The sequence below is a fragment of the Lactuca sativa genome, chromosome 9, assembly GCF_002870075.4.
Source record: "Lactuca sativa cultivar Salinas chromosome 9, Lsat_Salinas_v11, whole genome shotgun sequence".
NCBI classification, from domain to species: domain Eukaryota; kingdom Viridiplantae; phylum Streptophyta; class Magnoliopsida; order Asterales; family Asteraceae; genus Lactuca; species Lactuca sativa.
In genome coordinates, this window is record NC_056631.2 from 192,544,796 (window position 1) to 192,570,674 (window position 25,879).

A 25,879-nucleotide genomic window follows, 5' to 3' on the forward strand; every position below is an offset into this window, starting at 1 on the left:
TGAATGGTTGCACAAGATAGAAATTTTGGGTTGTCACATCATCCCCCCGCTAGAGAAAATTTTGTCCCGAAATTAGTGTTTAAGCAATTACAATTAATTAAGCGAAAAGATGAGGATATTTCAGTTTCATTTGATCCTCGTGCTCCCAAGTGAATTCATGTCCTCGCTTGGCATTCTAATGAACCTTCACTATCGGGATACAGATTTGCTTCATTTGCTTGACCTCTCGGTCCATGATCTCTACTGGTTCTTCCACGAAGTTGAGGCTCTCGTTGATCTCGTCGAGTGGGATTACAAGAGTCTCATTAGATAGACACTTTTTCAAGTTCGAGACGTGGAAAGTAGAATGTAGGCTACTGAGTTCGTGAGGTAGTTTGAGTTTGTAAGCTACAGGGCCGATTCTAGTGGTAATCTTGAAAGGCCCTGCGTATCTTGGATTTAGCTTTCCACGCTTTCCGAAGCGTATCAAGCCCTTCCAAGGTGAGACCTTCAATAGAACACGGTTGCCAACCTGGAATTCCAAAGGTTTCCTTCTCTTGTCTGCATAGCTTTTCTGTCGGTCTCTAGAGGCTTTCAATCGTTCACGGATTTGAACGATCTTCTCTGTCGTTTCCCGAATGATTTCCGGACCTGTGAGAGTGTTGTCAGGAACGCGTCCTTTAGCTAACTGGGTGTCACCCACCTCAGCCCAGCACAGAGGGGATCTGCACTTTCGGCCATAGAGGGATTCAAATGGAGCAGGATTTATGCTCGTGTGATAACTATTATTGTAGGAGAACTCGACAAGGGGTAGATGAATATCCCATGTCTTTCCAAAGCCAATCACACAGACTTGCAACATATCTTCCAAAGTTTGAATAGTCCTATCACTTTGCCCGTCGGTTTGCGGATGGTAGGCTGTACTCATGTTCATCCTAGTTCATAGGGAAGTTTGTAGCGACTGCCAGAACCTTGAAGTGAACCTACTATCTCTATCAGAGATAATGGATATGGGAACACCATGCAGTCATACGATCTCCCTAATGTAGGTTCTAGTGAGTTTCTCTATCTTGTCCGTTTCTTTGATAGGCAGGAAGTGTGCGGACTTGGTTAACCTGTCTACGATCACCCATATGGTATTGAGACCACCCGTTGTCTTGGGCAACTTGGTTATGAAGTCCATCGTGATCCGCTCCCACTTCCATTCTGGTATCTCCGGTTGATGAAGTAAACCTGATGGTTTTTGGTATTCGACCTTAACCTTGGTGCAAGTAAGGCATTTACTCACGAAGATAGCAATCTTTGCTTTCATGTTAGGCCACCAGTATAGCTTTTTAAGAACCAGATACATCTTATCTAAACCTAGGTGGACGGAATATCGAGTATTGTGTGCTTCTGCCATGACCAAGTCTTTGAAGCCACCGTGTTTTGGTGTCCAAATCCGATCCATGAGATATAAGGCTCTGCCATCCTTGACTTCCAAGTTCTTATCCATCCCCCTCATGGATTCACCCGCCACATTTTCAGGTTTTAAGGCTTCGAGCCGAGCCTCCTTAATTTATGAGGATAGATGTGAATGGATAGACATAGGTAATGATTTGACTCTACGAACAGAGTATTCTTTCCGACTTAGGGCGTCAGCTACTACGTTGTCTTTACCGGGATGATAACGAATTTCGCATTCATAGTCATTGAGTAGCTCGACCCACCGTTGTTGTCTCATATTGAGCTCCTTCTAGTCGAATATATGTTAAAGGCTTTTGTGGTCTGTAAAGATAGTGTTTTTTGTACCATACAGGTAGTGTCTCCAGATCTTCAGAGAAAACACAACTGCTCCTAACTCAAGATCATGTGTGGTGTAGTTGACCTCGTGTGTCTTTAGCTGTCTTGAGGCATAGGCGATGACCTTACCTCGTTGCATGAGAACACAACCGAGTCCTTGGTTGGATGCATCGCAATAAACCACGAAGTCTTCTATCCCTTATAGGAGGGATAGTATTGGTACGGTGCATAAGGCTCGTTTTAGCGTTTGGAACACCTTCTCTTGTTTCTCTTCCCAGTCAAAGGCCACGCCTTTCTGGGTCAATTTCGTAAGCGGTTTCGCGATCCTAGGGAAGTTATGAATGAATCTACGATAGTAGCTAGCGAGGCCTAGAAATTGGCGAATTTCTGTAGGCGTCTTCGGTGCTGAACAGTTCTCAATGGCCTTTATTTTGGAAGGGTCTACATGAATTCCCTCTTCACTAACAACGTGACCCAGGAATTCGACTCTTCGAATCCAAAATTCGCATTTAGTGAACTTCGCATAGAGCTTCTTTGATCGTAATGTTTCCAAGATCTAACATAGATGATTACTATGCTCCTCCTTACTACGAGAGTAGATAAGTATGTCATCAATGAACACAATGACGAACTAATCCAACTAAGGACGGCATACCCTATTCATTAAGTCCATGAATACTGTGATCGCATTAGTCAATCCGAATGGCATCACTACAAACTCATAGTGTCCATAACGAGTTCGGAAGGCTATCTTCGAAACATCCTCCTCAAGCACTCGTAACTGGTGATACCCGGATCTCAGATCTATCTTTGAAAAGTAATTCGCCCCTTGTGGTTGGTTGAACAAATCATTTATGCGAGGCAGAGGGTAACGATTCTTAACGGTTACCTGGTTTAGTTCTCTCTAGTCGATGCACATACGAAACGATCCGTCCTTCTTCACGAACAAGACCGGTGCTCCCCAGGGTGAGAAGCTTGGTCTAATAAAGCCCTTGCTGAGCAGCTCGTTAAGTTGACCGGATAGTTCCTGCATCTCAGCTGGTGCTTGACGATAGGGAGATTTAGCTACGGGGGTAGCCCTTGGAACTAAGTCGATTTGGAACTTGACTTGATGTTGTGGAGGTAATCCTGGTAGTTCCTCTGGAAAGATGTTGGGAAAATCACGTACCAATGGGATGTTCTTTATGTCCTTCGTCTCTTGGCTCACATCGACAACATGAGCTGGGAATGAGCAACATTCCTTTCGCAAGTACTTTTGGGCTTGAATACTCGAAATGATGCGAAGGTTCGTGTCGGGTTTGTCACCATAGACAACTAGAGTTTCGCTAGACGGCAGATTAAGGCGAACGACCTTTTCATAACACATGATGTCAGCACGATGAAGACTCAGCCAATCCATGTCGATAATGACATGAAAACTTTTAACTGAGACCGGCATGAGTTCGATTGAAAATGAATGCCTATCTAGAGTTAGAGTACATCCTATGCAAGTACTGCTAGTGCTCTCAGTCTTTCCGTTAGCCATTTCTACAATGAACGGTTCTTTAAGTGCACGTGATTTTTGCTTAAGTAAGTGAGCAAATTTTTGGTTCACGAAACTCCTCTCTGCTCCACTATCAAACAATATGCATGTATATGAGTTATCGAGGATAAATGTACCAGTGACCACTGTGGGGTCGGCAATCGCTTCCTCGTGGCCTATAGCCAAAACTCTTCCCACTCTGCCAGCATTCCGTGGCTTCGGGCAGTTCCTCTTGTAGTGACCCACCTCACCACATCCATAGCAAGCCTGACCCACACCAATGTTTAGGACTTGGTTGATTAGCCTTGCCGTAGCCTTGCAGAAACGGGTAGTGTGCCCTTTCCTGTTGCAGTTAGCGCACTGCATTTCCCGGTAGGGTCCATTGTGGTGGAAGATGCACTTGTTGAACTTGGGCAAGCTTCCAGCATACTGCTTCATTAGCGTAGTATCAGTAGGTGCTATCGCATCATGAACGACCACGACCTGCTGCTTTTTGGCAGACCTTTGCGTCGCGTTCTTCTTCTTATTATCCCAGAACTTCTGCTTGTTGTCAGCGGCTTTGGAGAGTTCTAGGATGGCCAGGGTTATTTTTGTAGTTAGGGTGCAGACTCCATGATCAATGAGCCATTGTGCCAATCGCTTGGCACTATCAAAGGTAGTAGGGTTTGAAGCTAATACATTCCTCTGAAATGGAGGCACCAGCTCCCAGATATACCTCTTTATCTTCTTTCCTTCAGTAGGGACCATTCCCGGACATAGTGCCACCAGATCGCTGAATCTGGTAGTATAGGCCACTATGTCGGAGCCCTTCATGGTCAGGCTCTAAAGTTCTTGTTCAAGTTTCTGAACTTCGCCCCCTGGGCAGTATTCCTCGATCATGAGCTCCATAAGAGCTTCCCAGCCCATAGCATTAGCCATTATTAGAGTTAGTGACTTGACATGGCTATTCCACCATGTTAGGGCTCTGTCCGCAAAGGTGAAAGCAGCAAATTTAACTTTGCTTCCTTTCGGATAGGAACAAATCTCGAAGAACGATTCCGTTTTCTTGAATCATTGCAAGAGGGCAATAACTCCGCCAGTCCCATTGAAGGACATGGGCTTGCAGTTGGTGAAGTCCTTATATGAGCACCCCTTAGAGAGCATTGGAGCATCACCTTGAGTGGAATGCACAAACGTTCCACTCCCGCTAGTTCCACTAACATTGAACTGATCCAGGGCTGCCGTAATAGCCGCATTCACCGCAACTTGGATTGCTAACGGGTTGTACTATGGAGGAGGTGGAGGTTACATAGGAGATATCTGAGGATTGCGCCTTGTCACTCTCCATGGAGGCATCGTTCAACTAAAATTTTGTTGGATTAGGTGTCTAAGCCCATAACTATAATTGGTATGTACTTGAATTGATAGCATCACAGTCCTTTTGAGTTGCCCTCAAACCTAGCAACCGGACAAGGAAATTATGAAAGGAGAGATATTAATTTATTATAAGATTAATAAATTAATATAAATGATTTATTAACATGTTAAAAGATTAATATATTGATTAGGAATCATTATGTTTAATTAATAGTTAGCCAGAAATTAATCAAAATTAATTTTGGAGTTAAAAGTATTAATTATAAAGTACAGGGACTAGTTTGCAATTATCTAATAGTTTAGTGGAAGGTTCCAGATCCTCCTTGGAAGGGGGTGGACGAAATCTATAGGGGAAACCATAATAATTTCGTCCACGGGGGCTTGGATAAGGCCCTTGGGTTTACTTAGGCCCTAAGCAAGGAGCATTAGGGTTTTTCCCTAAACCCTAAATCTCTCAGCTATATAAGGAGCCTCCTGGTTCACATTTTGGGCACTCCTTCTTTTGAAGAAACCCTAGGCCAAGAATTGCATACTCCTTCCCTCTCTCTCCTTCTAGTTTCCTTTTTGCTAGATTTTTGGTGTGATTCCCATTAGAGGCATTACATTTGTGGTGCTAAGCTTCCAAGAAGATCAAGATCAAGATCAAGAGGATTGTCAATTGTTTGCTATAACAATTGAAAGGTATGTAAATCCTAAACACTGGTTTGTTATTTTCGAAAATAGCCTCTCTCCTCTAGGGTTCTTGTTTTGCAAATCAAAGTTATATGTTTAATAGTTAAAACATAGATCGAAAGTAGGTTGCATGTGAACTTAGGAATTGTGTTTCTAGTTTATTTGTTTTACCTAAAACCTATCAGTGGTATCAAAGACATTATTGTTTTAAATTGAATTGCTATAATAGTTGAATTGGAAATTAGGGTTTATAGCTATTAAACCCTAAAAGGCCAAATTTTCGATTTCTAGGGTTTTTGGTTCAAAGGTTTTTCGAAAAACCCTAGCCTCCATGAACCCTAATCGAAATTAGGGTTAGGGTTTTGAAAAACTCTAGCCTCCTCCCTTGAATTTCAAAATATGCTTAGTATTTTTAGGGTTTCTTGTTTTGGATAATTGTTACTTGATTAGATTAATTGGATAATTATCCTTTACCCTAATTTTCGAAATTTAGAGGGATAAGGATTAGGATTAAATTAATTGTTTAATTTGATTAGATAATCCTTACAAGATTTAATAAATTAATTAAAAGTTAATTAATAGATAAATATTAAATCTAGTTATTTGGTTTATTTTAAATTTAAAATTAATGGCTTAATTTTCGAAATTTATATGTAAGCCCTAAAGTTTTAAAAAGTTTAAAACATACCTTATATATATATATATATATATATATATATATATATATATATATATATGTGTGTGTGTGTGTGTTATAATTAAAAGTTAAATATTATGTATGTATAAGACTATGGTCAGTCAAATCGCTAGTGTGCCTCATTCACGAAGCTAGTCTATAAGGGGGGTATAAGGAAATTGCCTATAAAATGGTAGTTGAATAGGTTTCCACTCTCACCCACCGCTTCCTTGATTAGTGGAGGGTCGTTAGCAGAATGGATTTGATAGGACAACTACATCTCATTAAAAGTATAATGTTATTAAAGAAAGTACTAGAACATTATTTTACAAAAGTCCCAACTCTAGTTACTTTAGGAAAAATGTGAAAAGTATGCTAATCCATGAAATTGCACATTATGCTTTATTGGTCGTTGGTGGGGCGTGCGTGGATAACCGGCACACTAATAGGAACTAATAAAGAGTAGTAATAGGTATCTTATAATTATCATTTTGATGGAGCGTGTGTGGTTTACCGACACATCAATAGTTAATGATAAAGACAATAAGGTTACCAAGCACAATTGCATGGTTATTCACATCTAGTTTGTGATCCTCGGTATCATAGTCACAAATAATAGAGCATAATCTGAGAGTAAAACATGCCATTAAATAGTTTTAATGTATCTCAAAAGAATTAGGAATTTCACTTCGTTTAATTTGTCTAATGGTGGAATTAATGAATTGTCATTCACCTACCTTTATGAGATTTGAACTTAGATCTTGGCATCCCGTTCTAAGTTGTAAATCGTCGTAGTTGGGTCCTAACCTTGATATGATATCTTTGGGTTATTATATTGAGGTGTCTTGAAATCTAACTAAAACTATCTTTCTTTTCAGATGTCTACTCCTGGAAACACTTCTGCTTCACTCCTCCAGCCACAACTTCTCTTTACTCAACATTTGCTCCAAAGTCGTTATGGATGGCTCTAACTATAACGATTGGATGCGTAACATCAAGATGGTGCTTAGATTCGAGGACAAAGAGTATGTCCTTGAAAAGGAGCTCAAAGAACTTGATGAGTCCAAAGGCACTCCCGAAGAGTATGCTGCTTACAAGAAGCACTATGATGATGCTACCAAAGTGGCATGCATCATGGTCGCAACCATGTCCCCATAAATGCAAAGTACTATGAGGACAACTGGCCTTTTGAGATGAACAAGGACCTTATGGAAAAGTACCATAAGCGAGCTCGTCAAGAAAAGTTTGAAGTAGTCAAGTCACTCATGGCTTGCAAGATGAAAGAGGGGGAGTCGGTTGTATCTCATGTGCAAAGAATGCAACGCTACATAGAGCGTTTGGTCAAGCTCAACATTCATTTTTATGAGGAATTGGTCATTGACATGGTCTTGAACTCATTGCCGTATTGTTAGGGTTCAGTTTATCTTAACTTACCATTTGAACAACATTGAGCAGACACTGGCCCAATTGCACAACTTGTTGTAGACTGCTGAAGCAGGGATGAAGGGTAAAAATATAGCCTCCACTCCTGCAAGTGCTCCTGTTCTATCTATTGGACAGGGAAAGGGGAACAAGAGGAAAGGTCCTCCTAAGCAAAAATAGAAGGCAAAGGTCCAAGTCGGGTCATCTAGATGTGGCCCGAAAGCTAAGCCCAATGCTTCCATTCCCCATGTTTCTTATCCAAAGGAAGCTGTTTGCTTTTATTGCAATCAAAAGGGGCATTGGAAGAGAACCTGCCCACAATATCTGCAGGATATCAAAGATGGAAAATTGAAGCCATCTTCGGCAGGTATTTACACTATTTCTTCTAATAACTCATTATCTTCTCGTTCATGGGTCCTTGATACAGGATGTGGTTTTCACATCTGTTCTGATTTTCAGGGGCTAAGGGAAAGTGAGGAGATAGAGCGAGGAAGGATAAACTTGATCATGGGAAACAAGAAGTCTTCACCAGTGACCAAGATCGGAGTTTATCAACTTTTGCTTAGTAATGATGTTAGATTAGATTTATTGAGTTGTTGCTATTCGTCTGAGATGACGAGAAACATTATTTCATTTCATGCATTGTTCAGACAAGGTTTTAAATATTCTTTTAATGATTTGAATGGTTCAATTTCGGTTTATCAGAATGGTGTTTTCGTGTTTGAAGCTTTACCTTGTGATGGTGTGTATGAAACAATGACTTGTGTTGATAGCTTAGGAAATAGTGTGTTTAATATTGACTTGTCTAATAGTGTAGACAAGGCATGCTTGTGGCATTGTCGTTTTGGACACATTAACAAGAAACGCATAGTCCAACTCCAAAAGGATGGAGTCTTGGAATCATTTGACCTAAAATCATTTGATCTGTGTGAATCTTGTCTTTTGGGGAAGATGACAAAATCACCATTCACAGGGTCTTGTGAAAAAGGTGAAGGTCTGTTGGATCTCATACACACAGATGTGTGTGGGCGCTTTAGATCAACCACAAGAGATGCTAATCGATTTTATGTGACTTTCACTGATGATTATAATAGATATGGTTATGTATACTTAATCAAACATAAGTCAGAAACCTTTGAAAAGTTCAAAGAGTTTAAACATGAGGTCGAAAATCAATTAGTCAGGAAAATAAAGGTACTTAGATCCGATAGAGGTGGAGAGTATCTTAGCATTGAGTTCAATGACTATCTAAAGGAATGTGGGATAGTCTCACAATTGACTCCTCCTATGACAACACAGTTAAATGGGGTGGCCGAGAGGCGTAATCGAACCTTGTTAGACATGGTTCATTCTATGATGAGTCGTGCTCCACTTCTAATTCATTTCTGGGGCTATGCCTTAGAAACAGCCGCCCACATCCTAAATCTTGTCCCAACAAAGTAGGTTGCCAAAACACCTCACGAAATGTGGACAAGGAAAGTTCCCTCGTTAGCACATATTAAAGTCTGGGGTTGTGAGGCTTTCGTAAGACAAGAGACTCACGACAAGCTAGCAGCAAGAAGTGAGAAATGTGTTTTCATTGGTTACCCAAAACAGTCTTTGGATATTTGTTCTACAGACCTAGTGAGAACGTGGTGTTTGTAGCTCGAAGAGGAGTCTTTCTAGAAAGAGAGCTCATATTCAAAGAGGACAGTGGGAGTACCATTGACCTTGAAGAGATTAAAGAGTTAACCAATGAAGGAACCTTAGATGACACTAGCACTCAACCAAAGGAAACAGTTCCTGTTGAACCAGTTGATAAATCATTACCTCTTCGTAGATCCACTAGGGTGAGTGTGACACCTGAGTTGTATGGTTTTCATATTACTTCAGACGATGACACATTCATCAGTGATAGGACACTGGTGAATTTAGATGAACCAGTCTCTTATAAGGAAGCAATGGCAGGCCCAGAGGCTTCCAAGTGGAAAGAGGCAATGGACAGCGAGATAAAGTCCATGTATGACAACCAAGTTTGGAATTTGGTTGATAATGCACCAGGTCGTAAGACAGTTGGGTGCAAATGGATCTTCAAGAAGAAGACAGACATGGATGGGACTATACACACATTCAAGGCAAGACTGGTTGCGAAAGGTTTCACACAAACCCCAGGGGTTGACTATGATGAAACATTCTCGCCAGTAGCCAAGATTAAATCTATCAGGATATTGCTCACCATAGCTGCCTTTCATGACTATGAAATCTGGCAGATGGATGTCAAGACTGCTTTCCTTAATGGGAAGCTGGTTGAGGATGTTTACATGAATCATCCAGAGGGTTTTCTCGATGCAATGTTTCCCAATAGAGTATGTAAGCTTGAGAAATCAATTTATGGATTGAAACAAGCATCTCGCAGCTGGAATCTTTGCTTCCATGAGAAAGTCAAAGAGTTTTGTTTCTCTAGGAGTGAAGATGAGTTTTGTGTGTATATCAAGGCTAGTGGGAGTATAGTGACTTTTCTGGTGTTATATGTCGATGACATATTACTCATTAGTAACAACATTCCAACCTTGAACGAAGTTAAATCTTGGCTTGGAAAGTGTTTTTCCATGAAAGACCTTGGAGAAGTGGCCTATATTCTTGGGATTAGGATATTGAGAGATAGAAAGAAGAGACTAATTGGACTTAGTCAGAGCACATACTTGGATAAGGTACTAAAGAGGTCTAGTATGGAAAATTCCAAGAAGGGAGAGCTACCTATCCAGAGCAACACAAAATTGAGTAAGACTCAATGCCCTAGTACAGACGAGGAAATAGTTGATATGAGTCGTGTACCTTATGCTTCCGCTGTCGAATCGATCATGTACGCTATGACATGTACTCGCCCTGATGTAGCATTTGCTTTGAGCATGGTCAGTCGCTATCAGGGAAACCCGGGTAGAGATCATTGGATAGCAGTAAAGAATATACTCAAGTATTTGTGGAGGACAAAGGACTGGGTCCTTGTACTTGGTGGCAATGATACTTTGAGAGTAGATAGTTACAGTGATGCCAACTTTCAAACGGATAGAGATAACTTCCGTTCTCAATCTGGCTGGGTATTTCTACTGAATGGAGGAGCATTTACTTGCAAAAGTTCCAAGCAAGATACGGTGGTTGATTCTACTTGTGAGTCAGAGTACATAGCAGCGAGTGAAGCATCTAAAGAAGCAGCTTGGTTAAGGAACTTCATCGGGGATCTCGGAGTTGTTCCAACCATCCAGGAGCCTATGGAACTGTTCTGCGACAATGAGGGAGCGGTTGCCTTAACTAAGGAACCCAGAGACCATGGTAAAACCAGAAATGTCGACAGAAAGTACCATTTCATCAGGCATAGAGTAGAAGAAGGTCATCTTGTTGTAAAGAGGGTATCATCTGAAGATAACCCAGCAGACCCCCTCACAAAGGATCTGAGTAGGGCTAAGCATATTCAGCATGCTCGAAGCATAGGGCTGAAAGATGAAATTAGTTTTAGTGATCAGATTAGTCTAGTTCAGAAACTTGTTACAAAGTAAATGTAATTGACTTTTGGTGATTAAATAATAAAGTATTATTTATGAGTTTACTACCTTTTGTCAATTGTTTATTATTGTGTTTCATATTTTGCACGTTTTACTTCCCGAATAATATGATTGTTCAAAATCCACAGTCGCTCGTACTTTTGGAAGTAAGTTGTGAATTAAGACTGTCATGAATTGGATTGCAGATTGTCTAAGGATAGACATAGCAATAGAATTGTTGCAATGTTCACGAGTACTCAGAGAGTGAGATTTGAGTATTGGATAAACCCACGCTCAGAGTATTACTTCATGGAATTCATCACGAGTAATACTGAGACGATAATATCTATGATCTTGAAACAGAGATATATGAGTTATAATTTGCAATTCGGTTATACATTGGTGATACAAAAACACGTCGGTAACTTGGTGTTATAAAACATATTGTCATGTATGGTTTGATGAGTAAAAGATACAAGCATATGAGTCAATGTTTATATGTTCCTTTTTCCCTAACAGGAAAAGCGATATATGTGGGCCCCTCCATGATTTGGTGTTGATTTTTGTGTTGGGCCCAGCCAGGACTAAATTGATGTGTTCGATTAAAAGTCCTATATCATCACAAATCAGAAATCGGGAAACATAGATTCTAGACAAAGAGATTGATTGTATTCCATGTCTTATGTCTAGGGATATCTAGTAGAACGAAGGGTCATGTGATCACTTATCTTAGGACACGTAACTGACTGGGTCAGAGTTCGGCAGCAGCTTTTGGAAGCTACAATTTGCTGGTTAAATTTAGAAGTCATACTAGCAATTATAGTTACAAATTTATCGAAGTACGAGACTATTGAATTAGGTGTATAAGCCCATAACTATAATTGGTATGTACTTGAATTGATAGCAGCACAGTCCTTTTGGGTTGCCCTCAAACCTAGCAACCGGACAAGGAAATTATGAAAGGAGAGATATTAATTTGTTTAAGATTAATAAATTAATATAAATGATTTATTAATATGTTAAAAGATTAATATATTGATTAGGAATCATTATGTTTAATTAATAATTAGCCAGAAATTAATCAAAATTAATTTTGGGGTTAAAAGTATTAATTATAAAGTGCAGGGACTAATTTGAAATTATCTAATAGTTGAGTGGAACGCTCCAGAACCTCCTTGGAAGGGGGTGGACGAAATCTATAGGGGAAACCCTAATAATTTCGTCCATGGGGGCTTGGATAAGGCCCTTGGGTTTACTTAGGCCCTAAGCAAGGAGCATTAGGGTTTTTCCCTAAACCCTAGATCCCTCAGCTATATAAGGAGCCTTCTGGTTCAAATTTTGGGCACTCCTTCTTTTGAAGAAACCCTAGGCCGAGAATTGCATACTCCCTCCTTCTCTCTCCTTCTAGTTTCCTTCTTGCTAGTTCTTGGGTGTGATTCCATTAGAGGCATTACATTTGTGGTGCTAAGCTTCCAAGAAGATCAAGATCAAGATCAAGAGGATTGTCAATTGTTTGCTATAACAATTGAAAGGTATGTAACTCCTAAACCCTAGTTTGTTATTTTTGAAAATAGGCTCTCTCCTCTAGGGTTCTTGTTTTGCAAATCAAAGTTATATGTTCAATAGTTAAAACATAGATCCAAAGTAGGTTGCATGTGAACTTAGGACTTGTTTTTCTAGTTTATTTGTTTTACCTAAAACCCATCAAAGTTTACAAAGATGAAGATGATAGTAAGAATCAGTTGCAAGTATAATGAGAGTGGTTCATGGACTAACTCTCCATAGTCCAACAAAACAAATGAGAGTGTGATTGATATAAAGATCTAGCAATAGAAACTTGAAAGTACTTGGATATGGATTTCCCAAAAGATTTGATGGTTGTTAATAATATTGGCATTAATGATGTAACAAGTTCGGGAAAATGACCTAGAAGTAGTTCTTACATCAAACCACAATAAGAAAATTTTGACAACATAGAGATCTAGCAACAATACTAGATAGATAGGAATATTTACAGGGAAAAGTGCTACATAGAGCATAGATACGAAGGCTATTTCTGAACCCAAAAGAAAGGACGAGTAAAGCATTTTTTACTAACGACGGGTACCCCTCGGGCAAACCCTCAAGTCAGCTAACTGACTCTCCACATCAAGGAGGTGTCGCTCATAAACCCTTTGGCGTACCCAGAGCTCTATGACTTCAGCCCGAGTGGCAGCCAATTCTTGTTGTAGAGCCTCATTGTCTTTCTCACCTCTCTCATGAGCATCTTCTAGACGGAGAATGCAGACTGTACTAATTCCTGCATGGGAATCAGCCTCCATGATTCGGTGGATGGTTGTTCTACCCTGCTCTTCATTACGAGCAACCCTACGGACCAGAATGGGCAGGAATCTGTCTGTTGAGCCTCCCTCGCTCAGGTTGTAGAAGCTTTGATCTCCATTGTATGGCATTGGCTGACCCTGCTCCTGAATCCATGCACCCAAGTATTCTGCCCACAGAGGCGTCGGGCCTTGAAAAGCCAGACGACGGTTAGGATTTGGGATTGGAGCCACCAGAGGCAAATCATTGAGTTCTGTCTCGGAGTCAGAATCCTCCGGAAAGTTCTCTACGAAGTCATCATCCAAAGGGATTGGATGATTCTCTTCTGGCTCGTCATCAAACCATCCTTCATTGCCATGGTTGGGGAAGTACGGGTCGCGAGGGAGATTGAATCCGTCCATGTTATCTACGCGAGAATAAGGGTAAAAGAAATAATTAATAGATACACTAATTAAGATAATTATAAGATGATCCTTACCAGTTACTTCAATATTGCCATAGTGCATACCAGTCATATGTAACCAAAACGGAATAGACCTTCGAATAAGTGACCCTAACTCGAAATCCACAACCAAACAAGGAACCAGAAATAAAGCAAAGATCACATATTCTAAGTCTATGACACCTAAGTCACATATAACCTTATCGTATCCACCTAGCAACTATTGACCTACTAATAAATACCTTTAGTTCTCAAATAAGTAATTATATTAACACAAAATACTCCTATAGTATTTTAAGTTTATGTTATGTTCTAATGTTTTCATTGTAGTGTGTATCTATCCCATCTATGACTATCATTACCAAAATATAGCTTACATTACCGTTTACGTGAGAAGATCACAATGTGAATGCAATAGGAATATAACGATGTACTGTGGTATTGTATATAACTAACTACTAATGTACTAAATTGTCACACCCCAAAAACCGAAGGCGGAAACATTTCCGGGGTTGACTCCATGTTGAGTATCAAATCCAATGCACATAGTAAGTAAAGTAGAACAACCATTACATTACATATAGAAAAGTTTTACAAGTGTTTCAAAAGTAAAGTTGTACAGTTGTGATACATAGTATATATATATATATATATATATATATATATATATATATATATATATATATATATAAACAAAATGAAACGGGTCTTCTGAGTACTCCGTCTTCGAGCAAAAAGGATCTCCGGTACATGTTCTAACGTTGACCTGAGAACACAAGCGGTTTGAAAATCAGCATAACGCTGGTGAGTTCATAAGTGGTTTTTGATTTTTGAAAATATCCATGTTTCCTTTCTGTTTCTGAAAATGTTATGTACGCCAAGAAAATCCCATATTTTCTTAAAATAGTTGGTTATTGTTACACGATATGTAAAGTAAAGTTGTACACTGAAAACATGTTTACTCTTGTGAAAGTTGTACATTTAGGTTATCTGTTTGGCTATAATGTTCTGGTTATGTACCAATGGATCCCCAGGAAAGTCCCATACTTTCCTGATTGTATATTACCAATTGTAAAAGATGTAAGGTTATCCAGTTTGCTACACTTTTCTAGTTATATAAATGTTTCCCCAGGAAAGCCCCATGCTTTCCTGAATGTTGGTTACCATTTATAAAAGATGTAAAAGATGTATTCTAGTTAGACCTGGTTATGTACAAAGTTTCCCAGGAAAGTCCCATACTTTCCTGTATGTTGGTTTCCGTATGTAAAAGATGTAAAAGATGTATTTCGAAACCTGGTTATCTTGTGAAGTGTATAAAGTTGTTCATTATTACTATAAGTAAATCTCTGTTATCCTAATTGCGAGTTCCATAACCATATGATGGACTTAACCTGTGGAAATAAGTAGTCCACATCCTTATGACTTTCGTCACCCTTGAACCATTTCGGTTCGGTTGTAGCTAGCAGCCAGGTGTGGGGTAGTCATCCCCGTATAGATCTATACACTCAAGTTACGCTCTCTAAATCCCAAAGATTCTGGTTACTGGTGTAGTCCTCCACTCGCGTATCTCTGTGGAGTGTTCACCGAGGACGTGTCTCCAATCATACAGGAATAACAAATTTACTAGTAATAATATGATAACCCTCCATTCGCGTATCTATGTGGAATGTTACCGAGGACAAGACAGTGTACAAGTTTTATGTTCATATGTTCTAATGTCATGCTTTTAACTGATAAAATGTGGGAAAACATTTGTGAAAAATATAAAACATAACAGTTTATAAACCATTTCACAAATAATATGTTTACGTGAGCTGCATGTTCAAACGGTTATCAGTTGTACCAATCAATGTTAAAAGCATATAATATGTAAAACACACATATGAAAACAAGTTTTGAGTACACGTAATCCCTTGTACTTTGCTTGTGTTCCCCCCCCCCCCCCCCTGCAAACAATGAAAACAGTGAAAAAGGGTAGGGGTATGAACTCACCAGACTCGGGAATTCGACGGTTTCGGACACTAGATGTTGGTTCGGGGCTTGATTACTCACGATGTCCCTACGTAAAATGTAATAATGTCCATATATAATACTAATTAGATTTACTATCACTAATCTTATGGAACATTACACTCCAACGAGGTTAAACACCTCAAAACGGGCTTTTGGAGTGACCTGGGTGACATCTACGGACGTGTATTGGCACTAGGGACTTATGATTTGAGTTTACTCCCCAAGAGTAAACATTTTATGGAGTTTACGACCACATAACACACACATACATGAGTTTACGGCCGTAAACTCATGTTGGTGTGATTTTGAGGGTTTAATGGCTTGAATGGACATGGGGATTGCTGGAATGGACTTCTAAAATGCTTTGGATTAATTTGTTTGGATTTATACCATTTAAAAGGGAGTTCACGGCTATAAACTTGGAGTTTACAGCCATAAACTCTCTTATGGTCAAGAGAAATTGATTTGAGGCATTTAGAGTAATCACATGTGATTCTAGTAATTTTTCCAAGCTTTAAGATGGTTTAAAGGCATCAAATGACATATAATTTGGAGTTTACGGCCTTGGAGTATGTTCTATGGCCATAAACTCTTATATGTGATGTTTTGATGTGTTTAAGGTCTCCAAACTATTTTTAGGTGGTTCTAGGATTTACCACAAGGCTATTGGTTAAGTTTCAAGGCATTCTAACATGTAAAAATGAGTTTATCCCCCATGTTTGAGGAGTTTACGGCCCAAGCACATGCATTGGCTGTAAACTCACTTTTGTCCCTCAAAATGCAAGTTTAGGGTGTTCCAAGTCCAAGTTTGAAAGCCTCAAAGTCGTATCTAAGTCCCAAAAATGATTTGGAAGGGTTAAATGGCTCAAAAACCCCATTATTGTGTGTTTACGGCCCAAGCTTCATCCTTGGCCATAAACACATGTTCCAGGTCCTACATTTCAGTTTGAACTCGGATTTGAAGGCCTAAGAGCTTGAATAACAAGCTAGGAAGGTTACCTCTATGATTTGGAGCCTTAAATCTTTGATTTTGGACCTTAATTTAGAGTGAGGAGAGAGGTTAGAGAGAGAGTAGTGAGATGGAGCCAAAAGCTTCAAATGAAGGCTTAGAACACATTATATAGTGTCTAAGTTTTGGACATGGCGGAATTCTACCCGATACCGGCGTTAGGTGGGGCTTTTGGTCGCACCCGACCAAGTTGCCGTAACCCGATATGTTCGATTCTAGAATTATTCTGATAACTAATATGGGGTGTTAGAATGATTTCTAATGGCATTAAGACACCCATTAAGTCACTTTAGGTCGATATATGTTAATGACTTAATTTAACGACGAAATCGGAAACGGATTTGGAAAAAGTGTTTGGTTGATCGAATTGGATTACAATTTGAGTTACAAGAAGTGATATGAAATTTCGGGTTGTTACATTATTCCCCCGTTAGAGGGAATTTCGTCCCGAAATTCAAGACAAGATTCAAGACAAAAATACAAATCACGGATCTAGAAAGAGTTGCGGATACTTCTGTTTCATCGAGTCTTCCCGCTCCCAAGTGAACTCCGCTCCCCGCTTGGCATTCCAGCGAACCTTCACTAACAGGATTTGACTTTGTTTCGTACGTTTGACTTCTCGATCCATGATTTTGATCGGTTCCTCCACGAAGTTGAGGTTTTCATCGATCTCGATCTCGTCTAAAGGAATCACTAGGGTTTCATCGGATAGGCACTTCTTGAGATTTGAAACATGGAATACGGGATGGATGTTACTGAGTTCGCGAGGTAAATGAAGCTTATAGGCTACCGGACCGACCCTGGCGAGGATCTCGAAAGGTCCAATGTACCTCGGATTAAGTTTCCCACGCTTACCAAAGCGTACAGTGCCTTTCCAGGGCGAGACCTTCAACAGGACATGATCTCCAACCTGGAATTCCAGTGGTTTCTGACGGTTATCAGCGTAACTCTTCTGGCGATCACGTGAAGCTTTCAATCGTTCTCGGATTTTGATGATCTTCTCGGTGGTTTCACAGATGATTTCAGGACCAGTGAGAGCACTGTCCGGGACTCGACTCTTGGCTAACTGGGTATCCCCCACCTCGGCCCAACACAGATGGGATCTGCACTTGCGACCGTATAGGGCTTCAAACGGGGCAGCCCTAATGCTGGTGTGGTAACTGTTGTTGTACGAGAATTCGATCAAAGGTAGATGTGTGTCCCACGACTTTCCAAAGTCAATGACACATGCTCTAAGCATGGCCTCTAGGGTTTGGATTGTTCTCTCACTTTGTCCATCGGTCTGAGGATGATACGCCGTGCTCATATCTAGTTTGGTTCCAAGAGCTTTCTGAAGAGACTGCCAAAATCGGGAGGTAAACTTGCTATCTCGATCAGAGATAATGGATGCAGGTACACCATGCAATCGAACTATCTCTTGAATGTAAATCCGCGCGAGTCTTTCCATCTTGTATGATTCTTTGATCGGAACGAAGTGAGCGGACTTTGTCAAACGATCGACCATCACCCAAATGGTATCGTACCCACTCGAACACTTGGGTAGTTTGGTGATGAAATCCATGGTGATCATCTCCCATTTCCATTCGGGTATGTCAGGTTGCTGGAGCAGACCCGAGGGCTTTTGGTGCTCAATTTTTACGTTGGCGCAAGTCAGACACCTACCCATGAATGTAGCTATCTCAGCCTTCATGTTTGGCCACCAGTATTGTTTCTTGAGATCTAAGTACATCTTGTCAGAGCCTGGGTGAACAGAGTATTTGGTTCTGTGTGCTTCCTCCATGACTAACTCTCTGAATCCTCCGGACTTGGGAATCCAGATCCGATCCATGAAACAATGGACTCCGTCACCTCTGATCTCAAGTTTCTTTTCCATTCCTCTCAAGGCTTCGGTCAACATGTTCTCGGGTTTGAGGGCTTCTAATTGGGCTTCTCGGATTTGTATGGGTAGGTTGGAATGGATAATCATCGTCTGGTTCTTCACCTTGCGGCCTGCACTCTCCTTTCGGCTAAAGGCATCTGCTACCACATTGGCCTTGCCGGGATGGTAACAGATTTCACACTCGTAATCACTGAGTAGTTCTACCCATCGCCGTTGTCTCATGTTCAAGTCTTTCTGATCAAAGATGTGTTGCAGGCTCTTGTGATCAGTGAAGATCGTGCACTTGGTTCCGTAGAGGTAATGTCTCCAAATCTTCAACGCAAAGACTACGGCTCCTAGTTCCAAGTCGTGTGTGGTATAGTTGACCTCATGTGCTTTCAACTGTCAAGAAGCATAAGCAATTACTTTACCCCTTTGCATAAGCACACAGCCTAAACCTTGATTAGATGCATCGCAGTAGACAACGAAGTCCTCTGTCCCTTCGGGTAGGGACAGGACAGGCGCGCTGCACAAGGCTTTCTTCAGCGTCTAGAATGCAGTTTCTTGTTTATCACTCCAATAAAAGGGTACACCTTTCTATGTTAGAGTGGTTAGAGGTTTGGTGATTCTGGAAAAGTTCTGGATGAATCTTCGATAATAGCCAGCGAGACCCAAGAATTGTTGGATTTCTGTGGGTGTCTTCGGTGCTGACCAATTCTCTATCGCCTTTATTTTGGAAGGATCTACATGAATATCCTCCTCGCTTACCACGTGACCGAGGAAAGTTACCTTCCGAATCCAGAACTCGCATTTGGAAAATTTTGCATACAACTTCTCACATCGAAGGGTTTCCAACACTAGTCTCAAGTGTTGTTTGTGGTCTTCTTCGCTTCTGAAGTAGACAAGTATATCGTCAATGAATATAATGACGAACTTGTACAGATAAGGACGACACACCCAGTTCATCAGGTCCATGAACACCGCCGGTGCGTTGGTTAGACCAAAGGGCATCACTACAAACTCGTAGTGTTAATATCGAGTCCTGAAAGCTGTTTTGGAAACATCACTCTCATGAACTCGTAGCTGATGGTACCCTGATCGAAGGTCTATCTTGGAGAAATAACTGGCTCCCTGAAGTTGGTCAAAGAGGTCATCTATTTGCGGAAGAGGATATCGGTTTTTGACAGTCAACTTGTTCAACTAGCGATAATCGATGCACATTCGAAAGGATCCATCTTTCTTCTAGACAAACAGTATCGGAGCTCCCCAGGGTGAGGAACTCGGTCTAATGAATCCTTTATTGAGCAACTCATTGAGTTGACTGGATAACTCCTGCATCTCTGCTGGAGCTAAGCGATATGGAGACTTTGCTACGGGAGTAGCTCCAGGAATTAGGTCAATACGGAATTCGACCTGACGCTCAGGAGGAATTCCTGGAAGCTCTTCGGGAAACACATCAGGAAAGTTACAGACTTCGGGGATGCTCACGAGGTCTTTAACTTCCTGTTTCTCGTTGATTACATGGGCCAAAAATGCAATGCACTCCTTTCGCAGAAGCTTCTGAGCTTTGATGCAGGAAATGATACGAAGGTTGGAACTAAGTTTATCGCCATAGATTACGAGAGTTTGACCCGAAGGAAGGTTGAGACGGATGGCTTTTTCGAAACAAAGGATATCCGCATGATTGGGACTCAAGCAATCCATGCCAATGATGACATCAAATCTCTTTATGAATACTGGCATAAGATCGATAGGAAACGTATGGTCGTTCAGGGTAAGGGTACAACCTACGAATAACTTCGCTCGCGTTTTCTTTCTCACCGTTCGCCATCTCGACGGTAAACATTTCAGTTAAAGGTTGGGAATTATGTTTTAGGTTATGTTTGAATGTATGACTAATAAAGCTTCTCTCAGCACCCGAATCGAAAATAATATTAGCATATGAGTTGTCGAGAAGGAACGTACCCGAGACAACAGTGGGATCGGCGACCGCTTCCTCCCGTCCCATGGCGAGGACCCTTCCAGTGCTATCAGCAGTAGACTTTTTAGGGCAGTTCCTTTTAAAGTGTCCAGCTTCACCACAGTTGTAATAGGCTTGACCGACGCCTGTTCTAGAAGATTGATTGGCCGATTGAGCTAGAGTCTTGCAAAATCGGACCGTGTGCCCCTTTTTACCACAATTGGTACAGGAAAGTTCTCGACAGGGGCTAGGATTGTGGTGATACTTGCACTTATCACAAAGAGGAAGATTACCAGCATAACGGCTGGCAGGAGTTGGAGCTGTGGATCCCGCGATAGAAGCAGTAGCAACGGGGGTAGTAGCAGCATGGACTGCTACTATTTGCTGTCTTTTGGAGGATCCTTGGGATGATTGACCCTTCTTTTTCTTCCAGAATTTTCTCTTCTCACCACTGCTTTTAGTCGACTCAGGGACGGTGGTGGTTTCCTCGACATCATCACTGCGATCAGTTATGGCTTGGGCTAAAGTCTTAGCACTATCATATGTGTCCGGGCGAGCAGCTAAGACATGACCTTTGGTTGGATTGGTTAGCCCCCATATAAACCTCTCGATCTTTTTGCTTTCAGGAGTGACCAAACCAGGGCAGAGAAGGGCAAGATCATGAATCGGGAAATGTATGCAGCAATGTCGGAACCTTTCATCTTCAGGTTCCAGAGCTCATGCTCTAGCTTCTGCATTTCACTACGGGGACAGTATTCGGCAAGGAGGAGTTCTTTCATGGCGTTCCAGCCCATGGCATTGGCTACGGGTAGGGTCAAGGATTTGACTCGGCCATTCCACCAAGTCAAGGCTTTATCACTAAAGGTACAGGCTGCAAATTTGACCTTATCGGACTCAGCACAGGCACAGATTTCGAAGATGGATTCGATTTTCTCGAACCATCGAGATAGGGAAATGACACATCCAGTGCCATCAAAGGATGCTGGTTTTGCATTCATGAAATCCTTATAGGAACCCTCTTTTTGATTTCCCTGGTTGTTTTCTTGATCTTGAGTACCACCTCCCGAACCACCAGAACTACCGGTGTTCAATTGGGATATGGCAGCTGCCACCGCGGCGGTAACAACTGTTTGGAATAACACGGGATCAATTTCAGGAGGAGGTGGTGGCGGAGGGTTGTTGGTCTTTGAGCTGGGTCTCTTTCTGGGAGGCATCTTGATCTAATAAGATCAAGAAAGAGAGGATGACAAGTCCTCTGAATTGAATCGAGAGATATGACAGATATATATTCTGAATAAGCGATAAGGCAGGAAAAAGTTATCAAAGCAGGTAAACTATCATTAACAGAATGATCGAGGATCTATACGTGAACGAGGATTTCTACAAAGGATTGGTTCGAGAAATACTCCCATAGTATTTCATGATTCGCTACTACACTGGCTCGATGTTTGTGGTATTAGGGTAAGTTTTAGGCATGCCGCATACCACAGTTACTCCCAAACACATGTTAGCCGTGTCTCGAATGAATATAGTTGGTCAGGCTATATTGATCCTAGACACGACTACATAACTGCCCAGGTTTAACCGCAGTACACAACACCCATTTACTTATGTTTTGTTCTACTTGAAGTTACGGATTTCGACGGTTCGGTATACTTGTATACTTTTGAAAATACTTATAGTTTGAAGATACTTTTATTTCAGAGCACTTAGGCCCTTTAGTGTTTATAGTTTTATACCATGTAAGGTTTGGTATACTTTATTCACTATAAACAAGGGCTCTGATACCAATCTGTCACACCCCGAAAACCGAAGGCGGAAACATTTCCGAGGTTGACTCCATGTTGAGTATCAAATCCAATGCACATAGTAAGTAAAGTAGAACAACCATTACATTACATATAGAAAAGTTTTACAATTGTTTCAAAAGTAAAGTTGTACAGTTGTGATACATGGTATATATATATATATATATATATATATATATATATATATATATATATTTATATAAACAAAATGAAACGGGTCTTCTGAGTACTCCGTCTTCGAGCAAAAAGGATCTTCGGTACCTGTTCTAACGTTGACCTGAGAACACAAGCGGTTTGAAAATCAGCATAACGCTGGTGAGTTCATAAGTGGTTTTTGTTTTGTGAAAATATCCATGTTTCCTTTCTGTTTCTGAAAATGTTATGTACGCCAAGAAAATCCCATATTTTCATAAAATAGTTGGTTATTGTTACACGATATGTAAAGTAAAGTTGTACACTGAAAACATGTTTACTCTTGTGAAAGTTGTACATTTAGGTTATCTGTTTGGCTATAATGTTCTGGTTATGTACCAATGGATCCCCAGGAAAGTCTCATACTTTCCTGATTGTATATTACCAATTGTAAAAGATGTAAGGTTATCCAGTTTGCTACACTTTTCTAGTTATATAAATGTCTCCCCAGGAAAGCCCCATGCTTTCCTGAATGTTGGTTACCATTTGTAAAAGATGTAAAAGATGTATTCTAGTAAGACCTGGTTATGTACAAAGTTTCCCAGGAATGTCCCATACTTTCCTGTATGTTGGTTTCCATATGTAAAAGATGTAAAAGATGTATTTCGAAACCTGGTTATCTTGTGAAGTGTATAAAGTTGTTCATTATTACTATAAGTAAATCTTTGTTATCCTAATTGCGAGTTCCATAACCATACGATGGACTTAACCTGTGGCCATAAGTAGTCCACATCCTTATGACTTTCGTCACCCTTGAACCATTTCGGTTCGGCTGTAGCTAGCAGCCAGGTGTGGGGTAGTCAACCCCGTATAGATCTATACACTCAAGTCACGCTCTCTAAATCCCAGAGATTCTGGTTACGCGTGTAGTCCTCCACTCGCGTATCTCTGTGGAGTGTTCACCGTGGACGTGTCTCCAATCATACAGGAATAACAAATTTACTAGTAATAATATGATAATCCTCCATTCACGTATCTATGTGGAATGTTACCGAGGACAAGACAGTGTACAACTTTAATGTTCATATGTTCTAATGTCATGCTTTTAACTGATAAAATGTGGGAAAACATTTGTGAAAAATATAAAACATAACAGTTTATAAACCATTTCACAAATAATATGTTTACGTGAGCTGCATGTTCAAACGGTTATCAGTTGTACCAATCAGTGTTAAAAGCATATAATATGTAAAACACACATATGAAAACAAGTTTTGAGTACAAGTAATCCCTTGTACTTTGCTTTTGTTCCCCCTGAAAACAATGAAATCAGTGAAAAAGGGTAGGGGTATGAACTCACCAGACTCGGGAATGCGACGGTTTCGGACACTAGATGTTGGTTCGGGGCTTGATTACTCGCGATGTCCCTATGTAAAATGTAATAATGTCCATATATAATACTAATTAGATATAATATCACTAATCTTATGGAACATTACACTCCAACGAGGTTAAACACCTCAAAACGGGCTTTTGGAGTGACCCGGGTGACATCTACGGACGTGTATTGGCACTAGGGACTTATGATTTGAGTTTACTCCCCAAGAGTAAACATTTTATGGAGTTTACGACCACATAACACACACATACATGAGTTTACGGCCGTAAACTCATGTTGGTGTGATTTTGAGGGTTTAATGGCTTGAATGGACATGGGGATTACTGGAATGGACTTCTAAAATGCTTTGGATTAATTTATTTGGATTTATACCATTTAAAAGGGAGTTCACGGCTGTAAACTTGGATTTTACGGCTGTAAACTCTCTTATGGTCAAGAGAAATTGATGTGAGGCATTTAGAGTAATCACATGTGATTCTAGTAATTTTTCCAAGCTTTAGGATGGTTTAAAGGCATCAAATGACATATAATTTGGAGTTTACGGCCTTGGAGTATGTTCTATGGCCATAAACTCTTATATGTGATGTTTTGATGTGTTTAAGGTCTCCAAACTATTTTTAGGTGGTTCTAGGATTTACCACAAGGCTATTGGTTAAGTTTCAAGGCATTCTAACATGTAAAAATGAGTTTATCCCCCATGTTTGAGGAGTTTACAGCCCAAGCACATGCATTGGCTGTAAACTCACTTTTTTCCCTCAAAATGCAAGTTTAGGGTGTTCCAAGTCCAAGTTTGAAAGCCTCAAAGTCGTATCTAAGTCCCAAAAATGATTTGGAAGGGTTAAATGGCTCAAAAACCCCATTATTGTGTGTTTACGGCCCAAGCTTCATCCTTGGCCATAAACACATGTTCCAGGTCCTACATTTCAGTTTGAACTCGGATTTGAAGGCCTAAGAGCTTGAATAACAAGCTAGGAAGGTTACCTCTATGATTTGGAGCCTTAAATCTTTGATTTTGGACCTTAATTTAGAGTGAGGAGAGAGGTTAGAGAGAGAGTAGTGAGATGGAGCCAAAAGCTTCAAATGAAGGCTTAGAACACATTATATAGTGTCTAAGTTTTGGACACGGCGGAATTCTACCCGATACCGGCGTTAGGTGGGGCTTTTGGTCGCACCCGACCAAGTTGCCGTAACCCGATATGTTCGATTCTAGAATTATTCCGATAACTAATATGGGGTGTTAGAATGATTTCTAATGGCATTAAGACACCCATTAAGTCACTTTAGTTCGATATATGTTAATGACTTAATTTAACGACGAAATCGGAAACAGATTTGGAAACGGCGTTTGGTTGATCGAATTGGATTACAATTTGAGTTACAAGAAGTGATATGAAATTTGGGGTTGTTACATAAATACCTTAAACCACTTTGTTAATTAAGGTAAAATGTGATGAGGTTGTAACCATACTTAATTGAATATTGAAACATGATGCTCGGAGGCGTCGAAATGGTATGACATTCATCACCTGTAGACCTACAGGTCCCACTATAGCTAGCAGCAAGGTGTAGGACGGTCATTCCCGTATAGATCTATACACAAATTCACGCTCTCCCTCCAGGAGACTCTGGTTTCAAAATGTGACACAGCAGTAGATTGCCAAGCCATGAAGTAGTGGCTCACATTAATGTTATAGTATTCTAGTGTTTATATAGTATGTTCTAGTGTATTGTATGCTCTCTCTGTTCTAGTGTATAGTATGTTCTCTTTGTATAGTGTAGTGTATGTTCTCTTAGTTTCTCATCATAGTATGTTCTTTTTGTTTCTCATAATAGTAAGTTTGTATTGACTCATGAATGCACTAACTCTTGTATGTTTCATTGTACTAGAAGTAGTGAGTAGTAAATCCCTAAACTATACCTATTATAGTTTACTAGTAATGTTGTTTGAATAACAGAGTATGTTTATACACCTTTGCTACCCAAAAGTGTTGAACTGATGTAATAACTTTTAT